Source organism: Phaenicophaeus curvirostris, chromosome 6 (genome assembly GCF_032191515.1).
Source record: "Phaenicophaeus curvirostris isolate KB17595 chromosome 6, BPBGC_Pcur_1.0, whole genome shotgun sequence".
NCBI lineage: Eukaryota > Metazoa > Chordata > Aves > Cuculiformes > Cuculidae > Phaenicophaeus > Phaenicophaeus curvirostris.
Window position 1 is genome coordinate 46,980,721 of NC_091397.1, and position 25,689 is coordinate 47,006,409.

The 25,689-nt window shown below is 40.0% G+C and overlaps 1 long non-coding RNA gene across 1 annotated transcript; it reads right to left on the minus strand.

The window, feature by feature from the left end:
* Nucleotides 1–4,058: 4,058 nt before the first annotated feature.
* Nucleotides 4,059–25,383, minus strand: LOC138722225 (uncharacterized). The gene is made up of 3 exons (XR_011337680.1): nt 25,304–25,383; nt 13,213–13,307; nt 4,059–4,300 (listed from the first exon to the last, which is right to left on the minus strand). It is a non-coding gene; the product is annotated as an uncharacterized lncRNA (long non-coding RNA).
* Nucleotides 25,384–25,689: the final 306 nt, after the last annotated feature.

The following is a 25,689-nucleotide window of genomic DNA, read 5'->3' on the forward strand; positions in this document are numbered from 1 at the left end:
ACACATTATCAAAGGATGGACTACCTAAGATGCCTGATCTCAAAATTGTAATACTATTTTTTAATAACTGATATATCTTGTATATTTTCCTTTAATCAGCATTGGCAAATGAGGTCATGTCATATCCCTTCTCTAGTGCTAACTTTGTTGGGAGGCAAAAGAATTTAAAACCTCCTAAGAGGAGCAACCTTGTAGCACGCTGTTTCAACCATTATGTTTTAAAGAAATATTTCCCTGGGATAGATATGTGCTCTAAGAAGGATCCCTGTGATAAAATAATGCTCTAACAAATCTCATTACTCAGCTTTATGAAGTTACTTGCCCCTTCTATAATTCAGAGGGATTAAATGACTCCTGCAAATTAAAAAAAAAAAAAAAAGAAAAAAAGGAAGATCAGCCAATTGGAGCAGGGATTCTGTTTGCTATTTGATTCAGGCAGATAAAAGAGGGAGCAGAAGCAATAAAGAAATCACATTCAAAAACTGGAACAAATGAATGAGGATATTTCAAGTCTCAGACTCAAATTTTATCTTGAGATCACATTGATTACAAAGAAGTGCATACAGGCTTCATTCTTATGGTTCATAACATCACCAAAATCTTGTGATATCCATGTAATTTACATTTGCCTGTTTCATTGTATTCTAGACAAAGAATTCTAAGAAAAAATGGCTAATAAAAGCAAGGTGTTTTCATCCCTATTATGTGCCTGTACTTGATGGTTTTTCAATAAACAAAAATATACTAGAAAGGTATGTATCTTTTTTTAAAAAAAAAAATTCAAGAATCTTAACTTTCTATTTTAAACATAGAAAGAGAAGAGGGATCACAGAGAAGCAGCAGAGAAAAATTAGAGAAACACCATATACTGCTCTACTGCGGTCACTGCAGTTAATGTGGGCATGGATGAGCTATATCTTCAAACTAACGAGGTTGGATATCGCTAAAGAAGTAGCAGAAGTAACACAATGCTCAAGGCAAGCTGCAGGCTCTTCCTCAAGGCTGTGTATCTGGCACATGGCCCACACAGAGCTACACTCTGCTGCTGTCAGAGTGCTATCATGCACAGGGCTATAACAGATGACTGTATGTGATGGCAGAACAGCCCAAAGATCAGTCCTTGGTTTATCTTGGAAGTTAGAAGATAAAATCCGTGTATGAAGGTTACAAAAGTTGAAAATGCAATTAGTAAAAAGACAAAGTTTCACTCATCAGTCTGTATCAATTAGACTCTCTCACAATGGCTCTTTTCCAGAATCTCTCAGAGTTATCTTTTAATCAGGCTTCCAGATATTCTTGAGACAATAACCTCTGAAGAGCATGACAGTAGAGGTGATGAAGCAGAGAAGGGGCAAACTGTACACTTTCACATTTTGTAGTTTCAGGAGTCTTAAGAAAACACTATACACCTTGTTTGCCACATAAAGTAGCTTGCATGTTTGTTCACCACCTCAAAAAACACCAAAACAAAACCTCTTGTGATTTTCCAAAGGCATAAAAACTAGGAAATTTTGAGCAGGCTAAATATGTGCCATCCTGAAATACCTCTGTGGCAAAAGCTGTAATTGTCATATTAGCAAGACAGAAAATAAAAGCCATCAATACTGTTTCTAGACTTAGAATTTCTATTCTATGTAATTTGCAGCCACCAGAACGTAGCTTGATCCCTAGAAATGCACCCAAACAGGTCTAGCGCTCTATTCGATTTAGAGCATTGTGGGGTACTGTTTGGAGGCAGATGCAGATACTGTGGAGTGTAAGTGGAACACATCTACACTGTTTTCCAAGTCACGTAACCATATTAAGTAAGGAGGGCTAATGCATGAGCTTCCTGTCTCTGTAAATTTCAGGAAAAGAATTAAGATTTTAGATGAATTCTTCCTTGTTGAAAAACAAGAATCATGGACCGCATAACATTCAGAAGCATGCAGATAACTTCAGATGCAAAGCAGCAGGCAATTTCAGAACCACACTGAGCAACGTCATTTAGCAAAAACGGAGCCTGTGGGTTCTGCAAATGATATGATTCCAACACTCACTTGCACAGCAAATGCGGAATTCTGTGTATACACCAATCATAATGAAACTGCATTCAGAGAGAAATAAAACCTACTTGTTTAAGCTGTCTTCATATCTGATGTGACCTTGTACAGTTTCGTTGCAATGAATACTACATCCTGCATTTGTGCGAAGAGCTGCTATGGCTAAACAAGTCTGAAGTAAAATGAAATCTCTTGTATGCACGGACTGTAACAGCTGATGTCATGGCTGGGGTGTAGTGACTAGGCATAGGCAAAAAGCTAACTGATGTCACCAGCCCACATCCAGAACAAAGTATTTTGTTAATTATAACATGTTTTAAATAATGTAAATACTGCATGTAGCTTGGAGAACCAGTTTCAGTTAGGTGGCTTACGACTTCTCTGTCTTTCAGAAGAAATGCAGCAGGAGAGGACTAACTTCTTCAGGATAGCATTAGCTCTATAAAACCAGAAGACACTTCTGACCTGTGTCAGCTCTCTCATAATAGCAGAGGCAGGTGTTAGTAGTTCAATGGCCCTTTTGTCTATCTGTACACTGGTGGTTAAAAAGCACAGCTATGCCAAACCTTTTTATTGTGATAACTGGAAGCAGGTTTAGTATCTAGCTGCCCCCCTGCAAAAGGTAAAGCGACTGGTTGCTTCCAATGGCCACACATTAAACTGCAATTCAAGTCTGTCCTGATGTGTCTGGGTTTTGCACAGCTTTCACAACACTGAACTACATCATCGGCACAAATAGGCAATATATGCAACAAGCTGGCACTGCAAATTCAAGCTTAAGACCAAGAAACAAGAGATGATTGGGGGTTGGGCACAGAACAGTGCATATCAGTCATGTCTGCAAGTTGGGGTGTTTTTGCAATTATCTCTCCAGTAACTGTTTTACAGTGAGGAAACTGGTTATCTTGTGACAAAGCATCTTTTCTGAGATCAAAGGAGATAAACAAGAAATATAAGCACCTCTCAGGACAAGAATTATGCTAAGCAGCTCACTCCTCTTAGCATCTTCAACTCTTACATAACTTTTCAAGTCCTTATTGTTAGATTAAAGAAAACAGCTTTAATACAGACAACAATGTGTACAGAAAGGTCAAGTCAGTGCCAATATCTTGCTGAAAGTTTCCTACTACACTCCTGAGAGACCAAGGATCTGAACTCGCATCTCCTGTACCCTGTGTAATGCCCTGCACATGGAATACGCTTCAGGGTTTGAGACTAAGAATGAGCCAGTAATTTAAAATTCTTACACCATAAAAAGAAATGAAAGACCCATCTCCTGACTAGGATAAAAGCTTATCCCTCTTTCTGTAACCCCTGGTTCTGCTTCTTGAGGGCTAGGGAAAGCCCTTTCCCCAAAGGAGGCACCCATGAAAAGTATCAGCTGTTTCTGCTGATAGAGCTGAGGCAAAGCTCAGACAGGTCTACCTGAGGAAGGCACTGATAACGTAAGATCTGGTACTTAGTAAGTATAACACAACCTCTATTCTGCAGTAGAGTTTTGACATGGATACCTACAGATCTTTTGCAATATGATCTGTATATTAATAAAACAAGAAACTAGAGTTTGCAGTGTAGAAATGGCAGTGTGTAAACAAATGACAGGAGAAGTTTGAACAAGGGGGCCTTGTGACTGTTTTCAGCCACATTTTCACTTTGACAGAGACATTCACAACTGAATAGCTGAACTGGAGCCTGTGCGCTACTGTTCCTGTGCACTACTTTCACCATCAAACACTTTGGGAGCACTGTGAGATATTAGGATTATGTGAACTGGTGTCTTGAAAACAGCAATTCACACAGTATTTTTGAGAATTTTAGGGGAAGAAAATTAGAGGAAAAAACTTAGTCAGCTGCAAACCAAAAGTTGTAACTTGAGGGAAAAGTTTTGAAGTCCTGGATCTTTCAGTTATGTAGACTCTTTCATGAGGTGTGCTGCTATCAGGCTGTCCAGGCAGGAAAAATGATTTATTATTTTCAATATTTTTTTATTTAATCATTCAGAACTGATTTTCTCACAAGACACTCCCCATCCAAACTTTTAAGGCATTCTTTACAGAGATATCTTTTCTCTTGAGGTGTCTGTATTTCACAGCTTAAAGACATGCAGACTGTGATTGCCCACTCAACCAGTTGTATTCGAAGTAGTAGAGTTGACAACACTGCCTAGTCTTCTGTACTTGACAACAAAGAAGAATACAAATACAAAGTCTTACTCTGTAGGTGTATCAGAAAGAAGGGTGCCAAATCAGTCACCGTCACTGCAAGGGAAAGAAATCAAAATTAACTTCCAACTTGTTGTAGAAAAGATGCCAGTACCATTTTACAAATACACTGAACTTTAAGGAACATCTGACAAGTAAATAAACCTCAAATGTATACATATCCATACTGTTAAAAATTAAGTGAAGTGAAAATGCATAATTTTAACATATTCTTTTAGTACCTACTTACATAAAGCAATACAGAATCGTATATTACATATCTTAGGATAAAGATGCAGTTAAATTATATACTTCACAAACAACTGTGCTCCATTAAAACCAGTTATATTCCCTCCTGAATCATAACTGTCTTCAACCATATAATGTCAAGAGCAACATAAAATCAAAATATGTAATTTTATATCATCTGCATTGCATTTTGCACAAAAGTAACCCGTTACAAACATTTGTGTAGACAAAGGTTTAGTGTCAGTGTAGAAGTTCAGACACAGAAAAACTAACACAATCACTGAAAGAGATTCTCTTACCATTGGTATTTAGAAGTGCTAAATCAGTAGCTCGAATCAGCATACTGAGTTTTAAAATAGGGCTACTTGTATTGATATAGATAGTTCTCCTTAATCATGTAGCTATTTAAATCTTCTTCAAAGGTCAGTCCCTATAGTTCATAACTTTTCAATAAAATTTCCAACATAAATTGGCCCTCTGTGGCAAAATCAGGTATCTCGGATTACTTCAGTTTTTTCAAGGTGACCCTTTAAGGCCATTTGCTTTTCATTACAGAATCTGGCCATCAAAAGACATCACTGCTGCTATTTTTAACCCTTCTCTGTAAACACATGATTATATTCTTTAAGCCTAGTCCCTTGTTACTCACTAAATTTACAGTGGCAGAGTGGCAATAAGGACTTTTGCTCCAGTCTAGATGATGTGGTTTCTTTTCAGAAGTCAAACAAATTCTTGAGTGTTCTTAGGACTAGAGTGAAGATAATAATCATGCCATTAGTTTTCAAGCAGAAACCTCTATTGATAGCAAACTGGATTTTTTGTTTAACAATTCTAGCCCTGAATATATTTTACACTTTATGCTTCCATTTTCTAAGAACCTAGTTTAAAAGCCTGTTGCAGTAACTGAACTTAAAGTATACAGAAGAGTACTCTCTTTTCTTTTCCTTTTCCAAATAAAGTGAAAATTCCTTTTGGAAGAAATGCTTAAGTATCCGACCCAGCACAGAATCATTAGAAAAATCTCCTGGTTTTAATTTTGTTACTCTGAGGCTTTTAGCAGAATTCTAATTCTCACAACAATTAAAGTCAGACAGCAATTAGTTTTATAATAAGGCAAGCTATCAAGAAAAGGAGAGAGCTAATTAGTATTTCTCCCTTACCAGTCAAAAAAAAATCAATTCAATAGAAAGGTTACAGCAAAATGGTAAATAACAGGACTGCATTCAGGGAATTTCCAGGATCTACTCAACACTAAAAAGAATATGGAAGATTGGATATATTAAGGCATTATAAAACCAATCTTGCCCACCTTTTGGAAACTACACATGAGACTTTCAAAGGTTTGCAACTCAGAGCTCAGTTTGTCTATTTAGAAAATATCTGGTGATTTATGTGCTGAAATGCCAGTTTCTGCACCAGGACAATTGAACTACTAATGGACTCTTTCACAAGCCCCCTCTTTGCTGTGCCCTGCTCCAGAATGTTATGTAGAACCTCTTGGTGTAAAAAATGGGCTGAAGCTTTCACTTGATTTCTCTATTATGATGTCTGCACATATTTTAGTGTTTGATGGGAACGGTTGGACTCGATGATCCAGTGGGTCTCTTCCAACCTGGTTATTCTGTGATTCTGTGATTCTGTGATTCTTTCTTCTGTTTTGTTTGAAGGCTAGAAGAATATGGACCTTAGTGGTCTTGAAACTCTACAGGGTAATTTTAAGAGATAATGTCAATAAAAAGGGGTCTCAAAGGTAACCTGGTTTGACAGATTCCCATCTGGAGGGGTTTAATTTATAAAAATGCTTAGGAAAGCCTAGGATTTCTATCTGATCCTTGCTACTATAGATAATCACAGTGAAAAAGAAGATAGACACATATGGTGCCAACATAGGAAAGCCAAACAAGACTCCTGTGCTAGTCTCTAATGCCCCCTTTCTCCTTCACCTTACAGCAAAGTCTAACAGGAAAACAAACAAGCATAAAAAGAAAGTAAGCTTATTTTCAGATTAATTTTTTTAAAAGATTTGACAAGATTTCTGTCATAGTGGGTGATTGGTCAACATGAGATGGGTCTGAAAATCTGTGTACAGTCATTATCTAGTATGACTTACTATTGCTATGTCCATAAGTGATATTAATGAAGAACCTCCTTAGGTGTCTCAGAAGATAGAGGTGAGTGAGAAAACTGAATGGACATGGAGGATAAACAGCTGTCCAAACCATGATGCATCTTGCTCAGGCATCGAGAATTAACCTGGTGGCCAGGTTTGGAGCCAAAAATTATTTCAGAGCAGATTGGCAGGGAAGGTTTGGAAGGTTTTGGTCTCTGTCAGTAGCACAAGGCATTGTTTACTTTGTAAGATCTTCTAGACTTCTTTAGGGGATAAATTCCCCTGATACTTGAGAGCCTGAACACAATGGTAATGCCCCGGTCTCTTCTGCTCTTTTTCTGTGGTTTGGCGTACTTTTGTGGTTCTACCTTTTGTTTGTGATAATATCCGACTTGATGCTATTACAAGTTTGGGGGAAGTATTCTTTGGCTCCTGGGATATACACAGAGTAGTATTTCTGTTGACTTATCTGTATAAACATTTATCACAGGGCTGCCTGCTACTGCAAAGAATTGTTTGATGGCCGAGGTGCTTCCATCAAAATCCCTGTTCCTTCTAAGTGACCATTCCAGTTTATGCATTAGCCAACTTAACGGGCAGCTTCCAGGAAGCGTGCATGAAATCTGCCCTGCTTGGACAGTGAGAAGAAAACTAGACGGTCTCCAGAGCCATCAACACAACATAAGCTCAATACTGCTGTTAAAATAAACAACAAAAGTAGAGATTTCTTGGTCTGACTGCAGCTGCTGCTGCTTCCACCATCTCTTTTCTCACCCCAGGGAATCAAACTTCTCACTGTAGATGTTTTCACAATACATCCTCCCACCTGGCTGCCTGATATATTTACACCAGACTTAAAACACAGGTTTTCCATCTACTTCTTTCTCTAGCTGATTGTAACCCTTGGTCTGCTGATTTTAGTCCTTTCTCTCCTGAAATTTTTCTTCTTATTTTAGACATTTTTTAACCTCAAACAACCTACTGTCATGTCATGTACACAATTCCAGAGCCAACAGTAAAGAGCAGCACTAAGAACAAATAGCATAATCAATGAGTTATCTAGATCCTGCCCAGAACCAGCTCAGGAATTACAAGGAGAAATGCTGCCCCCATATAAGTCAAGAAAATTAATTACTATTAACTGTAACAGAGTTGGATTTTTCAGCCATGGTGACTAAATCTCCAAGTAAAGCACTTTATACTGAAGCTCCCTCTGTGACTACCACCAGAGGACCTGAAACAATTAGCAAGGTACTTGGAGGAAAATATGAAGACAAAAGTAAATTCACATTTATACATGAGCTCATACACACTCTTTCATCCATTCTCATTCTCCACTCCATCAATATACCTGACCCACTTTCTAAAGCCCTGTTGTTGCAGATGTTACTGATGCTGTTTCAGCTTATTGGGAAGATGCATTTATCAGAAAACTAATGCAATGCAGCAGTGTCTTCTGTCAGGACAGGCTGGAATTATTGCTTACTTGGTAACCCCAAGGCATTCATAATTGGAAGGCAGGAGATGTGTGTGCCAAGACAAGCTGTAAAAGACACACTTTATGCCAAAAGCAGGTTGAGAATGACTTTGTAAGTACAGCAAATGGTTTCATTTATACCTTAATGAAGGCAATTTTCTTGGATTTCATTTTCGTGGTTTGCATAGAAGCATTTGATCTGGTGCAATAAAGACTCGAGTAACATACATTTATGATGGCACAATACCAAAATCTGTTACTTCTGTCTGCAACAAATTCATAATTTCATGATAAATAAAAAAACCTCCACAACAGCTTACATTTCTTAGTATTCAGATATGAATCTGAGAATTTAACTTCACAATGAGTAACATTAGTTTAACCAAAAGCATGACTTTCCTTTAATTTAATTTAAAGTTAAACATGATATGTGTTAACTTTAAACCCTGCTCACCAAGTTTGAACCAAAATCACCCTATCTCCCAGTGCACCTGATAGCTTTTAATATCAAATAACATGGTTTCCACTAAGATGCCAAACTGTTAATGAGGGCACAGGTACGTGGTTCTTTCTGCCAGGTTCCCTACAGGAATAGTAACTGCTGCCAGAGGGAGGGTAGCAAACACCAAAGAGACTATACAACCTCAAACCAGTGCAGCTGTTTTCTTAGCAACTGACTTAGCCTGAACTGCAAACACACAGTTCTAGCAGTTTCACCAGATGGATGATCAGCTGTTTTCACTTGTCACATTCCCTTGCTTGGCCCTAGCCTGAGTGGACCTACCTGTAATGACAAGAAACTAGTAATCTAGCTCCAGAGGAAGTCTTGTGGGCAAGGTTGCCCCTCTTTATTCTTTTGGCTATACTTAGCTCGATTTCACCAACAGGACTGTGCTCTGCAGTTTCCCAGTTGAGCACCCTCCTGTCCTCTTCTCTTTTCAGGGACAGGCTGAATAGACCAATTTGTCAGTCTCTGAACAAACCTTTCAGGAGCTTCACCCTTGTCAGAAGGAATTATTACTTGCAACTTTACTACAATTTATTACCTATTACTAAACTGTACAGGCTCTGTGTCCAGGTGGAGAGTGGAGGAGGGACCTTTGTCTTCTGGCTGAGGAGGTTCAGGGCAAAGCCAAACCCCAAACTGGTTTGCAGGACCATCCCTGTGCATTTCATGCATTTGACAAAACTTTGGTCGTTCCTGTGAATGACTCGATGTAACACATTGTAGACCACTGACTCCCAGCCTTTTCAGTACTGGCCTCACTTCAGTGAACACTTTTGCAGCTGATCATCACCAGTGGCTCTTCAGCAGTAATGCTTCATCAAGCCTAGCATCTCTGCACCATCTGCATGTGTGACTTCAGGCCAGTAATACTCCAGAGGTCTATAAGCTGAGTTTCATTACGTAATATAGAAATATACTCCATGACCTCAAGTGCCTCTGTACACCATTCAGAGAAGTCTGCAAAGATCAAGCCCCAGGACTGGGGCCAAAGACAATCACACACAAAGCTGTACCATAATAAGCTCCTCCATCATATCTCTTCTTGGATAAGTAAAACTTACCTCCAAATGATCAAATATTACAAAGAAAAAATGAACAAAAAAAACAACCCCCTCAGATATATTTCAAAAATATTATCAACTTCATTGTCAATCAGAAAATATTTTAACTGGAATTTTCTAACAAAAGATATGACCTGGAATTCCCAGATGCCTTTATATTTTAACTGAAGTGAGAGGATAATCATTATTCTTCTAAGAGCAGAAAAATAAATTAAGGTAACAGTCATGACACAGAGGAAGAGGACACTGATCTGTTTTGTCACTTATGACTTTCAGATCAGAAACCTATGAAAACAGTACTGTCCTGTCAAAATATTAAAAAATTGAACTCGATGAAAATCATGTAAGGAATGCTAATTAAGTCCATGCATCTCTGTCCATCCCTGACATGCCATGTGTTGAACTTCTGTTTCTTTCCTCTGCAGCTGAAAGAGTGACGTTTCTGACATTTGTTATTGGGCTGCACTGACCATTAAACAAATAGATGAGGTTACAAAAGACATATTTGTTAGGTCATCTTATTACTGAGCTGGAAAAAATGCATCTTCAGGAATGAAGAGGAAGTCTTGTACCAAAGCATGGGATTATGACTACATGATCAGAATTGGACAGGACAGAGTGCCTCAAGACAAAAGCCTGAAAGGACTCGGATCAGAGCAGCAATGTCCAAATGCACTGTCTCCACAGTAATAAACTATTTTGGTCCAAAAAAGAAGCCACTTGGGATTCAAATGGGGGCAACACTTCTAAGGCAAAGGCACCATGTGGTCATAATTTTTTTCCCTTACTCCACTTACATATTCATAGTCAAGGAGCGTGACACCAATTCAAAGCCAATGGAGTAAGTGGAGTAAGTATTCACAGTTTTTCTTCATGAAGTTTCTTTAGTATCACTGGAAATGATTAGCCATTAGTAGCAAAGGTTCTTTTCCTTGCTGGTCAGCATTGTTGATAATTGTTGTTATTATGACCCTGCCACCACAGTGATCATCATTATAATGTGTAACACTGGGACTTAAAATACCCAAGAAGTTCAATCTTAATAACGATATACTGTATCCTAAGCTGGGCCAGGCACCAATTTGTGTTCTGGTCCATTATCATCAATGTCATTTTGGTTTTAGCATGCTCGCAGTCCATTTCTCACTAACACTAACTCTCATTCTCCCACATCCTACCTGGGCTTAGTTTGGGGGATAGAATAATACTGGCATGTCCTTATTAAGCCATTTGGGCTCGATTATCATGTTCAAAGAGTGGAAAAGAATTTAGCCGTGTAAATATGAGCTTGGCTACATGATCTGCTCAGAGGCAGAGAATTCTCCCTGACCCATTTTATCCAGCATTGGAGACACTACCCCTACATAATCTTTACAGTATGTGCAGCAGAGGCCTATCTTAAGGACAAATTGCCACACTAATTGTCACCTAGAAAGTCCTCTAGGTGTCTTTCATGTTGAACCCATCGGTAGTAAGAATGGGAATCCAACCTTGGATTCCCATTAAGCTTCACAGTAAACATACAGGTGTATTATCTACCAGAAGAATGGCTCAGGTCTCACTCTGAGCTTGGCGAGCCTCCTCACTGAGACCGAAACAATTTTAGTAATTGCAACTTGGTCAGGAGGTGCTACTTTTAAAAAGTTCTCTGAAAGAGAATAGGTATATATTTAGGTGTGATATAACTAGAACTTCTTCCAACTGTGGAAGCCATCTGACACTGCTCAGGAAATCTGTAAAACTTTTACTGAATGAGTTCAGATCATTACAGTTTGGATCACCAGATTTATTTTTTTTTCAAGAGGAAGGGGAATGAAAATCAACATCTGTATTTTGGAGTCATTAATGATCTCATGTGAACTTTTTCCACAATGTTTAATCTAACAAGGACACTTTCAGCTCCTGCAATGTATGCCCAAGTGCAATGTATGTGAATATTTAGGGTTTTTTTAAAAAAAACAATAATAAAACAGTATCTAACTCTTTTGGTTTGATTTTTTTCCAGGAAATATTCTCCATATTGATACTTTCATAATGTTATAACTGAATTGGGGATCTGCAAGACATTTTGAATTGGTTTAATATCAGCAGGTAGATGGAATGCTGTGTAGTGGGCAAAGTGTGAATTCTCATGAGATATCACATTAAGGCCAAGTAAAAAGCAAGGTGATAAGACCAATACCTGGAGGAGAAAAAAAAAAAAAGGCAAGATAATCCCATTCTCTGTAACATCAGTGACCTGTGCAGATCACAATCAGGTTGTAGTCCCTGCAAATCCAGCAGGAAAACGATGGGAAAAATCACATTTTTCCCAGATGGCTGAGATGAAGACAACTCTCAGGAAAGAATATACCACTGCAAAGGCTAAAGGCCAAAGGAAGCAGGCAAAGGGCCAAGTTCAAGTCTCTCTGGCAAGACAATCCAAAAGAGCAAATTCCAAGTCCCAGAAATATCAGACAAGAATCCCTAAACAGAGATACCACTTCAGAGCATATAAGGACATAGTACCTATTGGGTATGTGCACACAGATGGAGAGGCCAAGACTGTGAATTTCAGAGTCAAATTCCCGGAATTCAGTGTTTAGGGTGTCAGTACTCAGGCATAATGGTCGTGAATCAAAAAGCCTGGATTTAATTTCTGGCAGCTAATTGGAAGAACTCAGGGTCTCAGTGTTACAGCCTCTGGACTTGAAAAAAAATAAATCAAAGTTTTTTTGAAAGTTCGTATGTCAGACAAGTGTGTACATGATCAACTTACAGAAGGGAAATAAACACTATATTCTCTACATCGCAGAGATTCAACAGGGATCTGTACAAGGGGACACTGGTAATATTCTCAAATTCTATGATTTATGCAGCCAAAATACCTGTTTTCTGTGTATTGTGCCTTCAGAGTCCTTAGCATAACAAACATTTTGTATCAGAGTCTCTTTTGGCTGTTAAGGAAGGTATTAGCTTTCACTGAAGGGTTGGGTTGGGATTTATGCAATTTACTTCTTTCCCAGAATTCATGTCCCAGTGCCTTCAGTGTGTGATAGTGGACTGGATCTGGTAAGCCTGTGACAGAGTGAGCTGTCTTGGTAAAAGGCTCCTGCTGAAGAAGTTCTGAAAGTCTCTTCAAATACTGGATCTCATGAAAGGGCGTATCTATGCTTCATGGTAGCACCATGGCCTTGCTCCTCCCATGCACCATGTGCTGCTACAGGCAGATTACAGATCACATTGGTCACGCACATTCTCCACCATCAGGTTCCACAAAGCAGAAGGAAGGGCAGGGTGTTATATAGTGGATGGTTAAGGCAAAGGTCAGGCAGGTGAGGAAAACAAGATATGAGGCCACGGCAGGAGCCTCTTGAGCAATCACGAGATTTAGTAGGTCTGTGATTTCCTTAATCTAAAATAAAAAGAACATGTTATCCTTTTAGGAGAAAAAGAGCTTGGGGCCCCTTAATCCTAAGGACAATAATCCTAATAAGATCTTAAAAATAATCCCAATAACAACCCATAATAACTGAAAGGTCAAAGAAGGATTGCTACTAGGTTTAGCTAAGGAAATTCACTTACAGTTTTAATGAATGATATCCAACTGCTTTAAACACTGTTCTCTGGGATCTCTTGAGCATTTCTCAGAGGTGTTCACTGCGCCTCCCCGCTCTAACCTGCAGGGAAGGAACCGGTGATAGTCACCATAGAGCCAAACGTGCAGACACCAACATAATGAGCTGGCTATACTTCATTATACCCCTCATGTATTTGCAGATATGAACACTGTAGGTGCTAGTTCTCAGTTTCACAGTCCACTTGGCAAGCAGGAGACACTCACGATGAAGCATACAAAGAAGGGAAAACAGGACAAGAGGTTTCCTTGATGGAAAACATCTGATCAGATTTCTCCAGTATCAAAAGCATTATACAAACAGATCTTTCCGTATTCATCTTGTCAATAATTTACAATGAAATTAGCATATACTTGAAATCTCCTGCACATGAGTGGACCAGAAAGCTTCCATGAAGCATTACACAATCGAGAGAGCAAGTGGATGTTAGATGCAAAGAGATCAGGGATCAAGAGCAGGAGCTGCAGCCAGTACAGACAGAAGGCTCTAATAACCAACTCACACTGCTGTTGACTGAAGCTTGAGCTAGCAGCAGAGAGCAGCATGAAGCCACCATTGAATTGAACTTGCTTTCTGATGTTCAACTGAAAAAGGAGACAGCTGACAGGACTGAAATGGGCTATGTCACAGTTAAGGGACCACCTTTATTCTCTCACTAGTGCTATAAATATTCCCTTGGTTTAACTGGTTTCCAGCAGTAAGGGCACAGACACGTCAGAAGAGAGATACTGCCTTTTTTTAGCAGGATTTCAAAACTGCAGTTGCAATTACTTGCTTTTAGGGGGGCACGTAGATTCCAATCCAAAATGGAAAAGTACATTTTTAAATGGCCTCCTTTGAAGCCTCACACTCATAGGCAGCACATCTTGACAAGCAAAAGAGAATTACGGTGCTTAACAATGGGCAAAAATGCACTGTTGCCTAGGAATATGTATACTAACATTTTTGCTTTACAGTATATTGATAGAAAGTGAAAAATATTACCAAGTGCTCAGCTTGCCTTATGCACTGAGAAATGCACTGTGCTCTGTTCTGGTTTCTTGTGCATAGCAGGCTAACCAGCTCCCCAGACAAAGCACAGAAATGTTCTGTAGTGCATGTGACGTTCTCACCTACCTTGTACATTTGAACATACATTGTACTGAGCCTGCTACAACTGTTCAAAATTATAGTAAAGGTCATGCTGATTTCTATAGTGACAAATAAAAACATAAAACTCTTGTAAGAACTGTATGAGGAAAAAGAAGTCACATGTGAAACTCCTTGGCCCACAAAAAAATGGGTTATGATATGCAAAGCAGTGTGCTGGAGCTGCCTGAGGAAATGCTGCTGGATTTTTCAACAACTCCACTGTATCATCCAAGCTTGCTTATGAAAGCATCCCATAAAAAACACATTTCCATGTAATCCAGCATGTTTTCAAGCACTGCGCTATTACAACCTGTAGTCCTATTAACTAAGCCTTGCAGGTGAAATATAACCAAAAATCCCCTCCAGAAATAGTTCAGATTCTATAAACTTTTCTCTAGTTTTGGGTTTAGGGTTTTTTTTGGTGTAACTTGTACAGCTGGCACCAAACATACATTACTGTGGTTTTCTTGGCATGAGGTTGTGCCGGCAGAAGACTGTGTTGTTTAAGTGCTAAAGCTACTAATACCAGGTGCACAAAAAGGCTAGAGCATCTACAATTTTCTTGACTCTGTGTTTACCACCTGTGTTGGGTTTGCATGGCAAGGTTTTGGTACCAGGGTGACTTCTGTGAGAAGGTACTAGAAGCTGGGGCCAACTAACTCCAGGGCAGACCCACATCTGGCCAAGGCCAAGCCAATCAGCAATGGTGGTAATGAATCAGTGACAACATACTTAGGAAGGGGGGGAAACAGTGATGAGGCAGCTGTGGAGAGAAGAGGGAGCCCACCCCTGCTTGTGGCCAGGCTGCCACAGCTCCTTGAACTGCTCAGACCAGACCAGGCTGGAGAGGTGGTGGAGAGAGAGAAGTGGGATATGGGAGAAACAGCCCTGCAGCCACCAGATGTGAGAGAAACAACTATGCAGACATCAGATACAAGAAAAAGAGCATTGCAGAGAACACTAGATCAATGAAGAAGGAAGGAGGTGCTCCAGACACCTGAGCAGAGATTCCCCTGCTGCCTGTAAACAAAGCTATGGCCAAGAAGTCTATCCACCTGCAGCCTATAAGGAGTTCCGGTGGATGTTTACCCACACCCTCTGGAGAACCCACACCAGAGCACGTGGAGATGCCCAAAGGCAGCAGGGACCCCATGGAAACCCATGCTGAGCCAGGTTATGGATGACTGCAGCCTGTAGGAAGGTCTCATGCTGGAGGAGTACGTGCAGGACTGTCTCCAGTGGGAGGGATCTCACGCTGGAGCAGAGGAAGTGTGTGAGGAGTCATCCTCCCAAGAAGGAAGGAGCAGCAGACACAACATGTGATAAGCTGACTGAAACTCCCATTCCCCACCCCCCTGCTCTGCTGGAGAGGGAGGAGGTAGAGAATATTGGGAGTAAAATTCAAGCTCAGGAGGAAGGGAGGCATGGAGGGCGACACTAGCCAACCCTGAAGCTGTCGAAGGTAAAACTGCTGTCTGCCTCTTCCCCATTTGTCACATAAATCCTCAAAGGACTCAAGCATAAACACGAGTGTCCTCCGAGAATCTAGAGTACTTCTGGCCACATGCACAGATACTTCATATTACTTCACAGTCACGTGCTAAGCCCTGCTGGGTCCCACTAGTTGGTGTTCCAGTGGATGGGTGCTCCAGGTGGTGGTCTATCACCATGTCTAAAGAAAGAGTGTTATTCCTGCCTTTTGAGGCACGGCTAACAGATGATCTACTGCTCCCTCTTTTGTACCACAATCTAGTGGTAAACTCAGCAAATTAGACTACAGAAAGCACATATTCAAAACCATCTCCTGCCTGAGGTGACTCAAATCGGTCAAACCGGCCTTTCCGGATAACTGTCCTTATCACAACTGTCTGGCTGTTTTATGGGGCAGGAATCATAGAACGGTTTGCATTGGAATGGACCTTAAAGATAATCCAGCTCCAACCCCCCCTTCCCACCATGGGTAGGGACACCTCCCACAGACCAGGCTGTCCAAGTCCCCATCCAACCTGGCTTTGAACACCTCCAGGGATGAGGCATCCACAGCTTCCCTGGGCAGCCTGTGCCTGTGTTCACCACTCTCATTGTGAAGAACTTCTTCCTAATGTCTAGCCTAAATCTTGCCTCCTCCAATTTTTAGCCATTCCCTCTCATCCTATCACTACATGCCTTGGTAAAAAGTCCCTCCCCAGCTTTCTTGAACGCCCCCTGCAGGTACTGGAAGGCCACTATAAGGTCTCCTCGGAGCCTTCTCTTCTCCTGGCTGTGCAAGCCCAGCTCTCTCAGCCTGTCCTCACAGCAGAGGTGCTCCAGCCCTCTGATCATCTTTGTAGCCCTCCTCTGGACCCATTCCAACAGTTCCATCTCCCTCTTATGTTGAGTATTCCAGAACTGGACACACTACTCCAGGTGGGGTCTCACAAGAGAGGAATAGAGGGGCAGAATCACCTCCCTCAACCTGCTGGCCACACTTCTTTTGATACAGCCCAGGATATGGTTGGCCTTCTGGGCTGCAAGCATGCATTGCCAGCACATGTCAAGCTTAATGGTCCTTAACATCTATCTCACTATCTAAGCCTGCTTCACTTTGCAGAAAAAAATTAGAAGCTCTCTGGGTGGAGGAAAGTAACCTGACTCTGTCACCTAGTGGTCAGGGTTCATCCCAGGGAGTTGTCATCTCTAGATCTATAGAACTGACTACAAATTTTGTAGTGAAATCAGCCATAGTGAAGGGATGGTATCCCAGGGCAAATGACTGAATGCAAATGACTGAATGCAAATCATATGCCCCAAATTTTGAATTATCTAACAAAAATTAAAAAACAACAAACAAACAAAACAGATTGAGGGGGTGTAAAATAAGTACCATACTTCACCCTCAGATCAGGGAAGTTTCATCAAGAAAGATGGGTTAAATACCATACAGCAGAGCAGAACAAAGTGTCCCAGTGTCTCTGCATGCTGGTCCTAGACTCTGAGCTGTTGTGCTGCTGCATAATTCTTTAAACAAAAAGGACAACAAAAAAACAGGCTTAAAAAAATACATACTGCAAGCCAAAGGGTGGCTGAAACATAACAAATCTTACTTTCTTATAATATACTTATTTACATTCTAGTATTTATACTCAGTGCCACTGGGTACCTCTGAGTTTGGATAGCTTGCTATCCAGCAACCCATTTACAGGTGAAAAGGACACCTGGAGAGCCACTGTACTGTTTAGACAGTTTAGACAACCATCTTCTGCTTGTTTTCTTTTGCAGGGAGAAATCTCTGAGTCATCAGCATCATTACTGCCTTCTTTTTGCTTACCTAGCCTCATTAAAAGCATTAGACTGATCAGCAAGGGGCATCAATTTAACCGGTGCGTACTTTACAAACAAAGCTTCACCAATTTTTTCCATGTACTCTGATATTTTTGCCACATGAAGAAACACTGTGGCCTGATCTTCCCTATGTAGGATTTCTGTTTGTGAAGAGGCAATATTTATCATTTGCTGTCTCAAATACAAAATGTGCACATGGTTTTATCCTTCCCTTTAGCCTGACATCTCTATCTATAGTAAGGCTAAGATGCTTATCATTCTCTTGGCTAAGGAACTGCCCCTTACATGGCAGAGAACATTAAGTGCCCCTTAAATCCCTTTACAGTCAGAGGAAGACAAGTCACTGTGTAGCAGCTAAAATAACCATAGCATTGAAGTTGTTTTCAGTAACTGTTGCATAAAACCTATGGAAAAAGTCAGGATGAGTGACACAAAGAAATAGTCTGTTGGCAAAATCTGTCTCTTTTCAAACACAAAATAATAACAGTGGCTGAGATTAATGATCTAAAGAACAGAAAGCATATGTATGCTTATATAGAAATAAGCTGTGAACATCCCTTAGATGCAATGAAAGCCATTTTGAAAAAGCTGTCATATGGTACAGAGCAATATTAGGGGACATGAGTATACTCTTCTCATGCAGCTGAAGGATAGATTTGGTCAGGGAATGTTAAAGGTGAAGCCCATTCTACCTCAAAAATAAAACTAATGCAATGGCTACGGGCAATGACAACAGTTCCCTTCAGTAGGCAAGTTAGCCTAATTCTCTTTCCTACCCTGCTAGAGCAGTGTTTGGTCCTGACCAAGAATAGGGAGTACCACCTATTGCCCTTAAAAGTACTTCTTCATTTATGGAGAAAATTATTTTCTTGCTGTTTTGCTATATAAGCAGTCACCCTGCCTGTCCTGCCAATCTACCTGTAAGCAGCTTGTAAGTCTGATGCGATACCAGTGGTTTATACCAGTTGAGGATAGCAGTAGAGAATTCTTTATCTGTGGGTTAGACTGAGCTGATACTTGCATCTCTCAAGTGAATGCTGAAGTCCTTATTCCTCTCATCTCAATTATATCTCTACCAGAGAGGTATCAAGGCATAAGGATACAGCTTTCAGGATTTCTGCTTTTCTAACCAGCAGCTTAAAATTCTACAGCTATTGTTAAAGAAAAACTAATGCAAAGCAGGCTTTAGATGTTCTGTTTATTGCATTTCGTTTAGTGAACGTCCTTGCATGGGATTTAAGATGTGGCTTTCTACAGCAGCAGCAAATATTTTCATTTCTAATAAAAAAAGTAATGTTGATTATTCAGGCCAATGGATCTACAGCAACCGTGACATTATTTGTGACAAGTGATGGGAACACTGGATATTTTTCACTAGAGATAGTAAATAGGGAGACAGCTGAAAAAAAATGGAACCAGCAGTGGAAGAGATTAATGAGAAACTAAATGATTTACAAGTACCATGTCCTCATTTGACTGGGAATTAGATAAATTAACCAAAAAAAAAAATCAATGCTCCAATGAAGCCAAAAAACAACTCCACAAAAATATCACAAATGGACTTGGGGATGAAGGCAGGAAAAAAAAGAGGAAGAAAGAATGTGAAGAAAGAAATGACAGCTTACATTTAAAATGTGCTTAGCAACCAATGGAAATCTTAAGAGAAGCAGAAGCCCCTATTGTTTTTTCCTGAGGGTGACAAGCAGGGAAGGAGAAGCTGGTATATAGTAATATTCATCAGATACAACTGTTGAAAAGAGAATACCCTGTGTGTTGGAGGGTCTTCTAAGACAACGAGGACATGCTACCCAAAACACTAGCAGAAGTTTAATTTTAAACATAATAGATTTGGTGGACAGAGGAGAGTTGGAAATGCTGAGGCTAGAGGCTGGGTAGGGGGAAAATTAACCTGTATTAAGGAACATGGAATCACAGAATTATTAAGGTTGGAAGAGATTTCTAAGTTCATCAAGTCCAACCATCAGCCCAACGCATCCATGTCCAGAACTGCTGTGCCTACATATTTTGAGCAACTCCAGTGATGGAGCCTCCACCACTTCCCTGGCAGCCTGTTCCAATGCTTCACCACTCTTTCAGTGAAGAAATTTTTCCTAATATCCAATCTAAACCTCTCCTGGTGCAACTTGAGGCCATTTCCTCTTGTCCTATTGCTAGTCACTTGGGAGAAGAGACTGTGCATTTAGGAATGTTCCAAGATACATACAAAAATGTTTCCTACTTCAACAAAATTTTAATATCCATGAGATAAAAAATATTGATTCTGCACCAAAGATAAAAGTTCTGTATGAAAAGGAATACTTCCTGGGAACCTGCAAAAAGTTACTGCATAGCAGGTAATTACAAAGGAAATAAGACAGCTGGTTTTCAATAATTATCATCACCAGATCCATTTTGCAGACACTGAATTCTATCTTATTTTTGCCATAGACAGAAAAAGAGCTACAGCTGCAGCAGAGGATGACCAGCAATTTACATGTTAATGGTTCTCCCTCCAGCCTGTTGTTTTAATGACAGAATTTTCACTGAACCTGGAGCTTCAGGCTATTCAGTACTTGGTTTATCTTAATTATTTTAATAGGCTCACTTCTTGGTTTGTTTACTGTGTCCAGGTTCCTGGAAAAATGGAAAATTATTCACAAGACTTTTACAAGCCATGTCTGTTACCCATAATCCATTAAGGTGATTCAGCTGTTTCTTGTTAATTAAAAGTCTATAAGATTTTCTATCAGTTTTACCTTTGGTGGGAGTTTGCAGCTGAAATAGCTATGCCTGCATAATATACTCTATTTAAACTACCATTTAACCTGCTTAAAGCTTCTTGCTCTAGCACATAATAGTGCACATTATAATTAATATGTACATTACTATAAGCATATTCTCCTTAAGCTCTTACTGGTCATGAATAAAAAGCAAAAATATCCAGATTTTCTGGTTCAGCCACCAGAGCAAGAAATGGAAAAAATACTTTGATTCAACACTAAACTATTGCTTTTCAATTTGAAAATTATCTTTCATACGGAGCATATTCAAATATTAGTTCAGCAAGAAAGGGACAGTAAGAATCACTCTGGATGGTTTTAGGTCTTACTTGTAAAGGAAGCTATCAGGCCGCTCTTATCTGGAATAAATACTTCTATATTAATGTGCAGTAAAAATGCTACATCAGGAGGAGTCAGCACACAACATCCTAGAGCTGACTAAAAAGGGCTGTTCCAAGGTGTGAGAATCACTGTTGTGATTAAGGTTTGGCTCAGATTTAAACCTGGCTTAACTAAATCCCAGGCAAAAACCACTGTAGTATGGGCTATTAATGGAGAAAAAGAAGGCATCACCCCTTTCTTTATTGTTGTTAGTGGCATCTAAATAACTTTCTAAATCAAATCTCTAATGCTGAAATACTCGTGTGTGGAAGATACCTGAACTATTCTTGTCAACATTTTTATTCCTTTGTTTCAGTTTTTTTGTGTCTTTTTTTTCAGACAACATAATTTGCTGAATTAATCTTAAATTCAAGACTTGTGATCAACCAAATATGGCCTATTTACTATTGAAGGAAGCAAGTGAGTAAGCAAGATGCAATCCTGCTCTGGGTAAAGGAATTTTATAGGTACTGTATGTGTAAAAAGGTTAAGGAACATCACAGGGACCATGAGATGAGCTGTCCCTTCAGTGTGACATATAGCCAATTTTAGCAGAATACTTAGAACTAGTGGAGAATGAAATTCATCTCCATGTAGAAAATTGCACTTAAAACTTCAAAACAAGGCTTTAAGTGAGACATAAATGGTTGTCTGTACCTTTTCCTGGCTTTTGAATGGAGCTGAATTTCCTCCCAAGAGGTTAGGATAAGTATGAATAAGCTTCTGAAAACCTGCAGAAATGCCACAGGTAAGTAGAAAAATATTTTTTTTTAATAAAGGCCTTGAAACAGAGGGGTGTTGTGGATTCCTCTGAAGCCAGCCCATTTGCAGAAGTGCCCTCAGTGTACAGGGTATCTCCTGGCAAGTGTATTCATGCTGTGCCTCCTCACTACTTGATAGGCACTGCCGTAATAGTGGTGCACATTTTCGTTATTTACTCCAAAGGATTTTCCTTTTGATTCCATGTGAATGCTGAAGTGCAACGGGCAGAACCATAGTATCCAAAAAGTATCACATGCACCTGAAATACAGTTACCTGCGCTACTTCAAACTAGTGTGGTTCAAGAGAGATTCATAATTTGCTATGTTAAAAAAGGAATGCTAGAGCTGCTGGATATATAACCATAATAAATTCTTTCAGTAGGGCATTATTAAAAGATTTGTAGATACTCTGAAAGCAAGATCCAGGTTTTGATCCAATCAGCATGCAAGTACATTTTTTTCATGGATTTGGAAGTGAAAACAATGTTGCCATGGAGCAGCACAAAATAATATTTTTACAACATGACATTAAAATCCAGTTTTGCTAGGCACTGACTAATCTGATGAGAGCTGAAGTTGTCTCTGTGCTTTGCACAAAGGTTCTCAGTCCATAGCAGCAGGATCAAATAAAAGGAAAAACAATATGAAGATAAGAGAAAGAGAAATACATTACCCTTCTGTTCTGCCTTAAAGATATTTGCTAACAATGTTGATAGTGTTGCAATGAAACTAAATCTATTCTATGATGTTGTATTCTCAAAACAAACACATACTGATTTATTTTCTTCATATAAACAGTATATGCCTATCTAGCAGAATCAGTGTTGTAAAAGGAGTAACTTCCGAGGCACAGGGAACTTGTTACGTTCTTCCTCAATTTCTCTGAATGTGCACAATAATCTGAACTGTCAGTCTCAATAGGCAGGCAATGAAGGAGCACTAACTCCACTGCTCCACTGGTAAGGGAATTACTGGTCTTTGTGTACGAGGACAGCAGTGCATCTTCATTTCTTTCTGAAGAAGGACACCCCACCTGCCAGGACACACTGGGTAGTGAGCAAACTAATCCAGCAAAAACCACCACCAAGTGGGCACTTACCAGCAGAGTGCAGAGCATGTAAAGTGTTCATGGGACTGCTGAGGGGACAAAATGCCTACAAGAAAGGATGATTGTGTTTGAGAAGTAGACAAGATGAGGTGCAAGAAACGTTTGTAGCTCCACTTGGAGTACCTTTGAAATTCTGCCTACTGAATTTAGTGGGTTCAAAATGCTTTTTGGTCTTTTTAAAGACAAATTGGAAGCTATGAGACAAACCTCAACATGAAATCACTCTGATAGACTAATAAACTCTAAAAGGAGAAGAATCAGGTTCTGCATAAACGAAAAGCTTCAGGTGCCCTGCCATCAATACATTAAATGAGCCATTCTTAGTCTCCACTGGCCCTGGTACAAGTGGCAGAGATGCTGGCAGATTCAGAGGAATTCCAGCCACACATAAGATGGAGCCCACAACTTCTTATCCTGTGGATAACTCAGGACAAATCTCTGAACTACTGGGTGACACTGCCAGAACTTCACAAAACATTGCACCATGGGAAAATATTTTTTTAAAGCAAAAACATAGATCAAGAGGAAGAAACCTGAAGGCCAAACTGTTTGAAATATTTCAGCATCCCATCACATTAATTTCATTATGAAGATCACAAACAATATTTGATGGAACAACCAAAGGTGCCAAGGTGCAAGACATGCTCTTCACTATTAAATTTTAAAACTTTAATTATAAAAACGTCTGACCAATTCTAACTGGCACCTTTACCTTTATGAAAATGAGATTAAGAAGAAAGGGGGCTTACAAGACTGAAATACTTTTTTCATTCGTTTAGATCAGCCCTATGAATAAAGGCAAAGGCATAAATCTTGTAATTAAGAGGGAGTTTGAACTGCCAGTGTTTGAGCTATACAAACTAGATTTGTCTTGTGAGTAAGCAGGGGCTTATAACCTTGGTATGATAGTTAGGACACACATTCATTAATGCCTGTCCAGATCTATAACACAGATATTTCTTTACACATCTGTGTCTTTCATTCTCCAGTCACGGGCTTTGAAAATTAGCTTTTCTTGGCTTGCCACCTGCCTCCTCATCCATTCAGGAAATCAGCTCACACTCTGTGGAATCAATGCCAGCTTCACATAGAGGGCTGGCACATGGTCTATGGACTATTTGAAGCAGAAAGGAAACTCAGAAGATAGGTTGTCCTTGCACCAGCCCTCTAAACACTCACAACATCTGTCCCTAGTGACTACTCTCAAGTGAAAACTAAGAAATATTTGATGCAGGTGGAATTCAGAAATGGGGTAGCAGTCACAGTAGGTGTGACCAGAGGTCCTTCCTGCCAGAATCCTCTCTATGGAGGGGGGGCAGAACAGGATGCCTAAGAAAGAGAACAAGAACAGAGTTAATGTATAGCAATGCTGTCCCAAAGCATCATGCCAACCATGAGGAATTTTCAGCTTCCCGAACTATTGATGATGTATTTTTGTTCCCTAGCCCATGCATTTCTCCTGTCCCTTTTGCAGCTTGCACATACTGCTCAGGTACAGAGAATTACACTTCCCTCAGGCAGGCCTAGTTTTACCTAATTCTGCTGTCTAGGTCTTGGATGTCTAGTCTAAGCCTTTTTTTTCCTGTGTTTCCTCAATCAGCTGGGAGAAGCAGACTTTTCAGGTAGAAATTCCATTCATCCCAAGATTAAGTATTACAGATATGGGGGATAAGTTGCCTCCTGGAGATGCTGTTTCTTCCTCCATTAACTTAGAGGGCAGCCTGAGGAATGCCTAGCATCTGACAATTACAGTTTGGTGACACAGAGTCCTTGCCCAAAGCATGCCTCAGGAATGCAAAGATACCATTCCTGTAAATGTCTGATCCAAGAAACCCAGAAAATACAGTTAAAAGGGACCTTAAGCAAATCCCTTTAACTATACAGAGATTCCCTGGCCTCTGATCCGAGTCATCTCATTGCCCTTTAGGATGGAGCTGGTTACTGGAATGACCTACTCACAGTATGTAGGTTCTTAAAGAAGTCCAGGGCTATGACAAAGGAAACTGAAATTAGTGCAATATCTGACAACATACTTGACATTTCCAAGAGAATGTACTATCTAACAATAACAATAGTAAAATGTTTCAAAAAAGCTGAATCTGATTATGTGGTAAACTGCTAAACTAGACTATGAACAGAATTTTTAAAGAGGGGAGATAATTAAGCAAATGTTCAAGAAATAGAGTCTTCTAGGAATGTCAAATGTCAAAATTATCCATTTACTTGATAAAACAAGTACTCTGTTGATTAAATTTTATTGCTCTCAATGCTTCCTGCTTTAAAGATTAACACATCAGAATCAATTCTAAGGCATCATGTTTGCTAGAAAGTGGAGGATGGTGCCTGTGGCAGCAGAAGTCCTCAGTCAAAATCTGAGCCACTTTAGAGGGTCTGTAACACCCACTGCCTTTCACATGCCTTAGTTTTGCTGCCTGTGCTGGAGGGAGAGGTAGAGACCACAGTTTTGTTTTTATTGGACTTTCTTTTGGGAAATCTACTACGCGCGTGCACACACACACACACACACAGAGCTATTCAATGCATGCATTCCTCACCGGCTACAAAAGCTGGCCCCTGCAGAGACCACCATGAAGAAGCCTTCACTAACACTCTGCTTTTCTGTAGAACCAGCTATCACCTGGCTTTAAACACATACGCAAAAGTCACTACCATTTGTACTCCAATCTGATTCACCATGGCATTTCCATCCCAGTGTAATTTTATCATGTATCAGCAGAAACCTGGAGTGACACAGGAGTTATTCCTGCCCCAGCTATTTAGAGGTCCTTACAGATGAGCCGTGTGTGTTACAGTAGGTCAACTTACGTGAAAGGGGGACCTCATGATTTACAGCTCCTGCCAGAACCTGGCAAGGCTAGCTAGCCAGCTGCTTTCAGTCTGTATTACATTACTGCTGCCTCTTGCATGAAACTGCCCCATC